Consider the following 10,828-nt stretch of genomic DNA (forward strand, 5'->3'; position numbering starts at 1 on the left):
AATAAAATGCTAAATAAGTCATTGAATTCAAATTAATAACATGGAAACATAAAAAAAATTATGACACATTGGTAAAGTATATAATTAAGTTCAGAATATTCACTGTGATACGGTGGTGTGTTACCTCAATTACTAAGGTTACAAGACCAAAGTATTAAAAATAACTATTGTTACAATAATTTGTTAATGGATTCAAAATAAAAAGGTAAACAATATAACATCAAAAACATAAAATGGTGAGGGAAGAGTAAATGGGTAATGTTTTTGTATGTGATTAAAATTATGTTCTTATCAGCATAAATGGGACCATAAGATTTTTACAGAAGCCTCACGGTAACAAAAAACAAAAACCAATAGTAGATACACAAAAGATTAAGAAAAGCAAATCAAGGCACACCTCTACAGAAAATTATCAACTCCTGAAGGAAGATATCAAAAGATGAAGAAAGAAACAAGGGAACTATAAAGCAGCCAGAAATCAATTAATAACATGGCATTAGTAAGTCCTTACCTATCAATAGTCACTTTAAATGAAAATAGATTAAGTTCTTCAATCTAATTCTAAGGCATAGAGTGATTGAATGAATTAAAAATAGTAAGATCCTCACTTTGTATGCTACTTACAAGACACTCACTTTAGTTTTAAGAACACACATAAAGTGAACATAAATTGATTGAAAGAGGTATTTCATGGAAATGGAAACCTGAAGAGAGCAGGGGTAGCTATACTTATATAAGACAAAATAAATTTTAAGTCAAAACTATAACAAGAGACAAGAAAGTTGATTATATGATGATATGTATTAATTCACTAAGATGACATAACAATTGTAAATATATATTCACAACATTGAACATCCAATAAATACCAACAGATCTGAAGGGAGAAATAGAAAACAATACAAGAGCAGTAAGTGTTTTATGAAAAGGCCATCCTTTCATGAAAAGCGGCTCTCAAATGCTGAGACCAATAAGCCGAAGAACGACACAGACAAGTCCAACTTGTCAGCTTATAACATATTAATAGGAATTTACTCACAGAAAGCTTTTCTGGGAAGCAGCAGAGTGAAATGATTCCATGCACTGTTCACCCTTCAGACCATTTGCTTTATGCGCCTCCAAGAAATGGACCTAGGTATTCCAAAAGGAATGCAGGAGGGATTGAAGGGGTGAAGCAACCATAAAATGGGAGCTCTGGCACCAGGGCAAATTAAGCCTTGGGTGTGCCTTGCCCCAGAAGAAAGGAAGGACTAAAGGTAGTTTGTGATTAACCCAAAGCCTCTGTACACATTCCAGGGTCCGTCCTGTGAAAATAGGGAAAGGGGAGAAGGTTCAGATGAATTAGTTTTAAAATGGTGTCAACTTTTTAAGGTGCAGTCAGCTTCTCCTGCACAGTAAGGTACTTCAGCACCCCTCTTTCAACAGACCCTTCAGACAGACTAAATCAATAAGAAAACATTGGACTTGAACTACACTTTAAATCAGATGGACAACACAGACATATAGAGAACGTTACAGGTGAAAATTAATGTTTATATCATTTCTTTTACTCAGAATGCCTGGAATAGAAAGTTTTGACTACATCTCACCCAAATTGAGTATTGCTCAATAAAGTTAGTCAATAAAATGTCAATAAAATAAAACTTATGTATATCAGTGCCCTTTAGCAAAAGTTCACCAGAAACATACCCTGGTCAGGGTACATGCCAGTGTTGCCGGCCCAGTCCCCAGTTGGGGCGTGTGTGAGAGGCAACCAATCAATGTTTCTGTCCCTCTCTTTCTCCCTCCTTTCCTCTCTCTCTAAAGATAAATAAATAAAATCTTTAAAGTATAAATGTTGTACAAAAACCCTAGTCTGACTTCTAATGTAAGACTTGTCTCTCCTGCTTTTAATTTCATATAAATGTATTATCCGTGAATAATGGCTACTTTATGTTAACTTTATGTTGAACAAACTAAGTTTATTAATTGTTGCAGCTAGGGACAATACCTACCATGGGAAAACACAATTTTTGTTAGGGAAAAAAATGTACAGGACATAAGAAATGTTAGGTGATTTGAAGAGAGTCTAAAGAAACAGAGGTTTGTTCTAGATTGAGTGTTGTCATAAATCAGGGGCAATTCTATGATTCAGCATCTCAACAAACCTTACCTATAGGGAAGGGAAACTAGAAATAAAGTTATCACTCATTTTAACCAAGAGAGGGAAATGTTTGGTTTCTTGAAGGTGGTATAGTGAACTTGATTTTGTCTGTGCTGAGACAGAATTGTAAAATGACCTTGCTTTGTCTCACTTGATTATAGTTTCAGAGTATCCTTATCTGAGTTTGCCATACTGCAAGATTGTTTGTGTCCAAATGAAGAACAAAATGGCCAGCTTGCAATAACACTGACATTTAGCTGTGAACACCAAGTCAGTGCAAGATATCAGACACTAATTTTATCCTTCTTGTAAAGGACAAGCCTTCATTTTCTTAACACCATGATGTGAGAACAGCTAGGAAGGGTCATGTCACCTGCCTCCACAAGTTGCCACTGTAATTTCTATAAGTTGGTTTCAAATCACCAGCAACAAGCAATGCTATCACATTGGTTTCTATCACTTTATCTATTACATTGGGTTATTTGCTTTCTGTTCTTTAGCAGTTATTTTTTCCTTAAAAAAGTAAATTTTTATCTTTCTACTTTAAAAGTAATATATTTTGATTGTAAAATATCTAGAAAAGATTAACAATGAGTAATAGAAACATCACTAATTCCATCATAAAGAGAATTGTTAATATTTTGCTGTGCATAGTGACTCAAAAATCAGTGGTGTCCTAACTATGGAAGTTTTACATTCTGATGCTCTAAAAAAAAATCATGTTCCTGTTGACATTGTAGACCAGTTGTTTTCTTCCCTGGATGCATATATGTATGTATGTATGCATGAAATTTTCCTTCAAAGTACAGCTTATAGACTTGAATCAATTTTCACCAAATGAATACATTCATGTAATCACCATTTGTCTCCTCCCAAATCTTCCATTACAACCTTCCAGCACTTCCATAAAGATAACCCTAGTCTGACTTCTAATGTAAGACTTGTCTCTCCTGCTTTTAATTTCATATAAATGTATTGTCCGTGAATAATGGCTACTTTATGTTAATGGTCCAATTGTTAAACTTCTATTTATGTTTCTTTCTTTCTTTCTTTCTTTCTTTCTTTCTTTCTTTCTTTCTTTCTTTCTTTCTTTCTTTCTTTCTTTCTTTCTTTCTTTCTTTCTTTCTTTCTTTCTTTCTCTCTCTCTTTCCTTTCTTTCCCTCTTTCTCTCTCTCTTTCTCTTTCTCTTTCTCTCTCCCTATCCTCTCCCACACTCCCTTCCTCCCTTCCTCCCTCCCTTCCTCCCTTCCTCCCTCCCTTCCTTCCTTCCTTCCTTCCTTCCTTCCTTCCTTCCTTCCTTCCTTCCTTCCTTCCTTCCTTTCGAACGAAAAGGACCTCTGATTCAATGTTAAATAGAACTGATGATGGCAGGCAGCCTTGTCTAGTTCTTAACTTCAGAGGAGAGGAGGATGTTTTTAATTGTTCCCCATTAACTACAATGCTAATTGTGTTTCCATCTGCAGTTATTTCCTTTCTGACTTAATAACTTCCTTAAATGTGTTCATTCATGTCAATCTTCTAGTGATAATTTCTTCCAGTCTTTATTTGTCTGTACTTTTCTTTCAGGATATTTTTGATGAATATAGAACTCGAATTTGTCAGCTATGTATTCATTGCTTTGAAGATGTCGTTCCTATCTTTTTATCTAGCTGTTTAAAACTTTTCTTTTCATTGGTTTCTTCTTTTGTCTTGTCTTTTATTTTGGTTGCAGACTTGATTTTCTTGGTGCCTATCCGCTTAAAGTTCATAGCAATGTTTGAAACTGTGGCTTGATGTGGGTTTTTTGTTGTTGTTGTTTTAGAATAGACTTTGATTTTTTTTCTATATTTTCCTTCATTTTTGTTACTTTCTCCTTCAGTGTATGTGGTTTTCTATGGTCTATCTTATTTTAGTAATATATTCTTAGTACTGCAGAAGCTATAATTAAATATGTGTCCTTAATTTTAATTTCTATAATTTTAAGGTCTAGAATGTCCATTTTATTTTTATGATTTTCATTTTTCTGCTTATATTCTTTATCTTCACATTTCATTTCTTGGATATTAATCGCAATTATTTTAGTGCTCATTTTTGTTGAGCGTCCACTAAGTCTCTCTCTAGTGTCTGGCTATTCTCCAACATATTGATCAATTTTTGTATACTTGGCTATTTTCTAATTAAACACATTGTGTATTTAAACGCATGTAGAGAGAATTCGAAGCTCTAGTGATGTTTATCTTTCTCCACAGGCTGCTCTTCTTCATTTTGTCAGGTGTTAGGGTGGGCCTCATTACAATGAGCTGACTGGCAAACCCATGACGCTTGCCAGGGTCCATCTTCCAATATACGAATTATAGTTTGTGCCTTAGCCCCACTGACCACCAGTTCAGTCCGAGCTTTTGCTTTTTTCTTTGGTTTCACAGGTTCTTAGTAACAGTTTAAATCAAAACATGTCTGGAAGAGACAGAGTATCAGTATAGAGCTCATGTATATGGGCTGTCTGTTTATTTCAAGTTCTACGTCTACTGATATAATCCTTTAGGAATGAAAGGAAAATAAAGACATCCTCATATTTAAAAAATAGTTTGTCTCTAGATGATACATCCTTAAAAAATGGCTAAAAGACTTCCCCAAACAGATATGAAATAATTAAAAGAGAAATCTTGAAACACAAAGATGACACATTTTACACAATTTCATGTGGTTCCTGTGGCATGTCTTCAATTCATTAACAATATTTTCCTACAAAGCTCTGATATCTAGTCATTCTTTGGTAGCTTTATATACTTTGCTATGTATTTATGTGTACATTAATTAGCAAAGCTAAGTAGTGAATTTGAGAGATGACCCTTTCATGACATCAATAAGAAAAGATGAGATGCTGAAAATTAGTTTCAACTACTACAATCTTTGAAAAAATTGAGAGCCTTTCAGCAATTTGACAATCGTTAATGTTTACCAATGCTTTTAAATATAGGTTGAATGATAAGAGGAAAGCATATGGGTGAATTTTTAGAAGAAAAATGCCGAACACATTGAATCATGTATGGAACAGTGTCCTCTAAAGTACAGACATTGTCCTGAGCCAGTGTGGCTCAGTTGTTTGAGAGTTGTCCCGCAAAGTAAAAGTTGCCGGTTCGATTCCTGGTCAGGGTACGTGCCAGCGTTGCCAGCCTAGTCCCCAGTTGGGGCGTGTGTGAGAGGCAACCAATCAATGTTTCTGTCCCTCTCTTTCTCCCTCCTTTCCTCTCTCTCTAAAGATAAATAAATAAAATCTTTAAGGTATAAATATTGTACAAAAAGTTAATATTTGAAACCATATGTAAATCTTTGCCAAAAATATACCTCTGATGAAAAAGATGGAGGGAATAAATATTAAAATGTTCTTATAATGAATTCAGATTCACAACGTGAATCTTGTAAACCTTCTCCCATGATTTTCCTGTTCAGGACGCCCTTTGCAATAATCAACAAAGATTACCCAACCTTTTCTCTAATATTTCATCAATGCTTATTCATTTTCAAGGCTCTTCCCAGGCAGAGGCTTATAGAGAGATTCTCAGCCTTTAGGAATAGAATGAATATATTGAGTTGTAAATAATAGGAAAAACACTTGTATTGAGCCCTGGCTGGTGGGGCCTAGTGGATTGAGTGCTTGCCTGTAAGCCAAAGGGTCGCTGGCTCAATTCCCAGTCAGGGTTCACGCCTGGGTCACAGACCAGTTTCCCCAGTTGGGGGCTTATGAGATGCAACCACACACTGATGTTTCTCTCCCTCTCTTTCTCCCTCGTCTCTCCTCTCTCTAAAAACAAATAAATAAAATATTAAAAGCAAATACTTGTACTGTGTCTGAGCCCATGGAAGGGAAATTTTAAGATTTCTGAAAACGTATCTTTCTTTTCAACTCGTTAAATTTTAAACTTGACAACTAGCTTGTGATATATCCTTTTTATTACCTCTGACAACTTTTAAGTAAATCCTTTCTACTTTTTAAAAATTCCTCTTTTAATAAAATAATATCATAACATTATTAGAACTCTAATCAATGTCTGTGATCCTGGAGCTAAAAAGCATGCTTTCCACAACAGGAATATTGCAACTTGATTTTCTTTGCATTATGGATTATATTGTTCTGTCTCTCTCTCTGCTCTTACTAGCTCTTCTTGAAATTAGAAATAGACATTTTATGCTTCTAGTTTCAGTGATCATCAGAGACCTGACCTTTTAGACTTATTACATTAAAGCCATTATGTTGGTGACAAGAGAACAAAAAATAGCCTGTCATGCTGAGATTATGAGAACATTGATACTTGGTAAACTGTGCTTCTTTACGGAGCAATATCCCCAGGTATAAGTAAGGAAAATTGCTACCTAAGTACAGTCTAAAAGATTTACTGGTGGTTTAGGTATTTCAAAATGTAAGATATATAGGTAGAAGAGATGAGTTCACATTGAGGACTACATGGAGCTTGAAAAGGAATATCTGCTTGAGCAAAAGTGAATTTTTTTCAAAATCTAAAATAATGGAAATAATGCAAATTAAAAAGATTGAGGCTGACAAGACCAACTCAATCTTGTTGCTGACTTATTCCAAAAAGAAGATTTTGATTTTACTGTTATGGTATTTCACAGATAATCGAAGGAAGTACTAAAAAGCACTACATGAAAATCAGTGTAAAACAACTAGATTGTATAATGATTGCACATTATGTTTGCTTAGAGCCATGTCTCTTGCATGTGTATAGAGCCTGGAGGGGGACAAATTGGACCTGGCTGATGCTGACCTCTAGAAATAGATATCTAAGTTGAAGTAAACATAATAATATTATATCTTATTGACATTATGATTATTTTTGTAATATATGTTTTTATTACTGTGGATCTACTTCTTAAATTATGATTGAAAAAGTTTAGTGAGATATGAAGGCTAATTCTGAATTTTTATAAAGAGAAAACCAACATACTAATTGACAATTTAAGTGAATATTTCATTTTATCTGCATATTTCAAAATATATTTTATAAGTTTATAATAATATTCTTTTTTATTCCTTTAACATAAAATTTAAATATATACATGTGTATGTCCAAAATAACTAAAGAATATAGAATTATATTTTTAACTCATACATACTTGTAAATTCCTTTTATGGAATAATTTAAGAGCAAATGGTAAGGGTAATTTTTGTTACTGCCCTAAGAATTATAACATTATATTTCTAATTATTTTATATATATCTTATATAATTATTAATTATAGCTTGCCAGAAGCAATATTATTTTTGAAATGCTCTATGAAAGTATCACGTACTGATTCTCATTTTAAAACCATAGACATGTTCAAAGATTTTTCTCAAATATCTCATTCCAAACTGGCCTGTGTCTCTAGAGGAGAAAGTTGAATGTCTGGGAGAGAATAGGGGTAGGAAAACTTTCTTTTCATTGTGTATCCTTTGGTACACACTTTGCTTTCTAAATTTTGTACCATGTGCATGCACTGCCTTTAAAAAATAATAATAATAAAATAATTTGGCTGCCTGATCCTGCAACAATTCTATCCCTATATTCTCAGCATAATAAACTAAGCAGAGTCCTAGATTTTATGAGTCAGTCAGAGAGGAAGTGGGGGAGAGGTACCTGTAGAGAAAGCAAAACATGAATTGTGATAGAAGAAAGAGTAACCAGCTCATCAAATTCTCACTCGATGGGCAGGTGTTGATGGGGCATTAGAAACATTTCTCCACTCTATTTCAAATTTCCAAAGTTCATCCGCACTACTCAAGTTCTATCACCTGTGATTGATTCTTAACCTAGTAGTAGCTCTTCTCTGGTAAGTCTCAAGTAGTCACACTCAGTTAATACTCAGCTCAGCCCTTAGCCATGGATCCCCGGATAGTTTACACATGGCCTTTGCTATGGAACTCCATTCTGAGTCTCCCTTCTCCTTGCTCTCATTTCAGCTTTCTCTTCTCTGGCTCCTCATCTGAAAGAGATACTGTGGTCTGTTAAACTCCACCTCAAGGAATCATAGTTGGGAAGTCATCCACAGGCAGAGTTTTTTTGCAGTCATGTGAAGGCCTGAAGAGATATTTTATCTAATTTTATTGTTATTTATGATGGGAAGTTTATTCCAGTACAATAATAATGCTGAAATTAGAGTTCTTCAAGATTTTTTTTGATATTTTATCGTAAATATATCTTAATACCTAGTTATAATTCTAGAAATTTCCATAAATCTGTGATACATGCAAAAATATAAATATATAGTGCATGTATGTAACTTGATTTTTCTTTTGCTCAACAGAAGAAAATGTTGGTTTGCTACACATATGTATGTAACAATTGTTTATGCTACTTTATAGGAGAGATTATCCCATTTGTGCAGGTGAGAATATTTTGCAATACAAATTTGTGTAATACAGTCACGTGTATGCTCTTTATAGTAGTATCATTGGTTGACTGCAGAATGTTTCTGATTCTCATCATTTATGTGGATTAGGGTGACTTCAAATCAAGCCTTAAGGTTGTGGTTTGATTTCCATGTGAATCAAGGATGAAGAGTACTCAAGTGCCCTAGGGAATAAGTGGACATTCCAATAAGCCAACACTAAATGAACCTGAAATAGGCCAATAGGACCATCTGTGAATGTTTAGCAATTTTTTCAGCAAAAATTTCACATACATGTACAAATGGAATAGAATGTGTCATTCTTTAAAATAATGGGTTAGGTCTATACATACTTACATGGCAAACCAAAGCATGTGGTATATAAAGAAAATTTTCAAAGAAATAACTTATTGAAAGGTTAGTTCTGAAATTAATTTTGAGCAGGAAATTTTGTGTTTATATGGGTCATAAATAAGCTTTGAGTCTTATGAAAGGAAGATGTTATGAAGACCAGAGAATTTTTTGCAAATTAAGAACTAAGGCCCAGGAATATTCCACAAAATTCAGTTCCACAAAATTTAAATAATTTGAACAAAGTTGCTAAAGTAATAAGTGGTAGAGTTGAATAGAGTCTTGTTTTGTATACTTTCGGATAATATCAGGCCATTCTCTGCTGGTACCAATTTTCTCTATATTTACCAAGTAAGGAATAACCTCTCCTATAAATGATTGGCTCCCTGATTAATATCTTCTCTACAACATGCTAATTACAATATTTTTTCATTAGCCATTAACATTTCTCTTTGTCCTCTCATTTCTTATTTTCATTTCTATCTTTCATTAATAAGTATAAAGGTTTGTATATTTTTGCTGTTGTATGTTCAAGAACTCATTACAGCGTGGAGAGCAAATGTTCCTTTAATATCGTATCCTCTGGGCGTGGGATAGCTTCAAAAAAATCTTTGGCTGAGTCTACATTTCTGTGGTAAAAGACTGCAACTGAACGCTTTTGTAGACCCCAGTTTTCTGTGACTTATGCACACTGGGTATTCAACATCTGGGACTGTCACTTCTAGCTTATCTGTTACTGGGAGAATCATGCAGACTCTTTGCAGCAAATTGGCCCCACTGAAAGTTATAAATCATTTTGCTTCAACTGCATATATATAAGCTCAGCCTGAATTGATAAGCTTTATTTTTTAATTGGGCTTGAATCTCTTTCTTGTCAATTTTACAGTAGGAAAAATGCAGTAGAAATTCTAGTAGTTCAGAGAAAATGTAACTCTCTAATTAAAATGATTTAAAAACCAAACAAATCTATTAAGTTGCCATAGATATGATGCAAATGAATAGCTGTAAAAATATATTTATGTTCAATGTTTTGCATCTTGTTATTTGAGTTTTGGTGTAAACTGTAATCCCAAAAGATTTTAATGCAAGAATGTTTTCTTAACACATCAACACTTTAATGTTATTCTATTGTAGATATAGGTGTGTGATTAATATTTGTACAATAGAGTAATAATTTTTGTATGTTTAAAATTTATTTCTAGTGACTAGATTTTTGAACAAACTCAACCACGACAGTTCACCTATACCAAGTCCAAACAATGTGCACATAAAAGTAGAGGTACTAATACCAGAAGTAGAGTGTAAAACAACATAAATGCTATGTAAAGAAAAATAAGACAGTTTATAATTAGTGAAAGTTCTTCAATAAATGAATCGTTAAGATAATGTATTTTGGCAACGATAAACTAAGTTGTATTTTAGGGCCAGATGATGGAGGATAGTGGGTGCCAGACTATGGAATTTGGAGACCACCTTCTATAAGTTTTAAGCACAGTAGTGACATGGTCATTATGATGTTTTAGGAAACACAAGGGATAGATTAAGAGGCCAATGGCTTATGAAAATGAAGTCTCATCTGTGCAGTTCCTAGCAGAGGGTATCTGAATGTGGGAGCCTTTTCATTGCAATGACAGAATGATGATGGCTGACAATTAATCGGTGGATGAGTGCTACAGATAGAAGACATTTTGCCAGGGGTAGGAAACTTGAAACAAAAAATGATCCTTCTGTATCTCATGCATCTTTCAAGTGTTTTAATAGATAATGATGTATATCAAAAAAATCTCTTGAGAATCTATCTTTTAAAATGAAAGTACACAAAAATCTTTTGTCTGCCTTGGAAGATATTGAATTTTCTACAAATAAGCCTAATAGGTAAATTGAAGAGTGATTATAGTCTAATTGGTTCCAAATTTACCAGTTGTACTTGAATTATTAGATATCACACCACTAATGGCTAAACAATTT

The sequence above is a fragment of the Pteronotus mesoamericanus genome, unplaced genomic scaffold, assembly GCF_021234165.1.
Source record: "Pteronotus mesoamericanus isolate MK-2021 breed Mesoamerican mustached bat unplaced genomic scaffold, CSHL_Meso_final scaffold_651, whole genome shotgun sequence".
Taxonomy (NCBI): domain Eukaryota; kingdom Metazoa; phylum Chordata; class Mammalia; order Chiroptera; family Mormoopidae; genus Pteronotus; species Pteronotus mesoamericanus.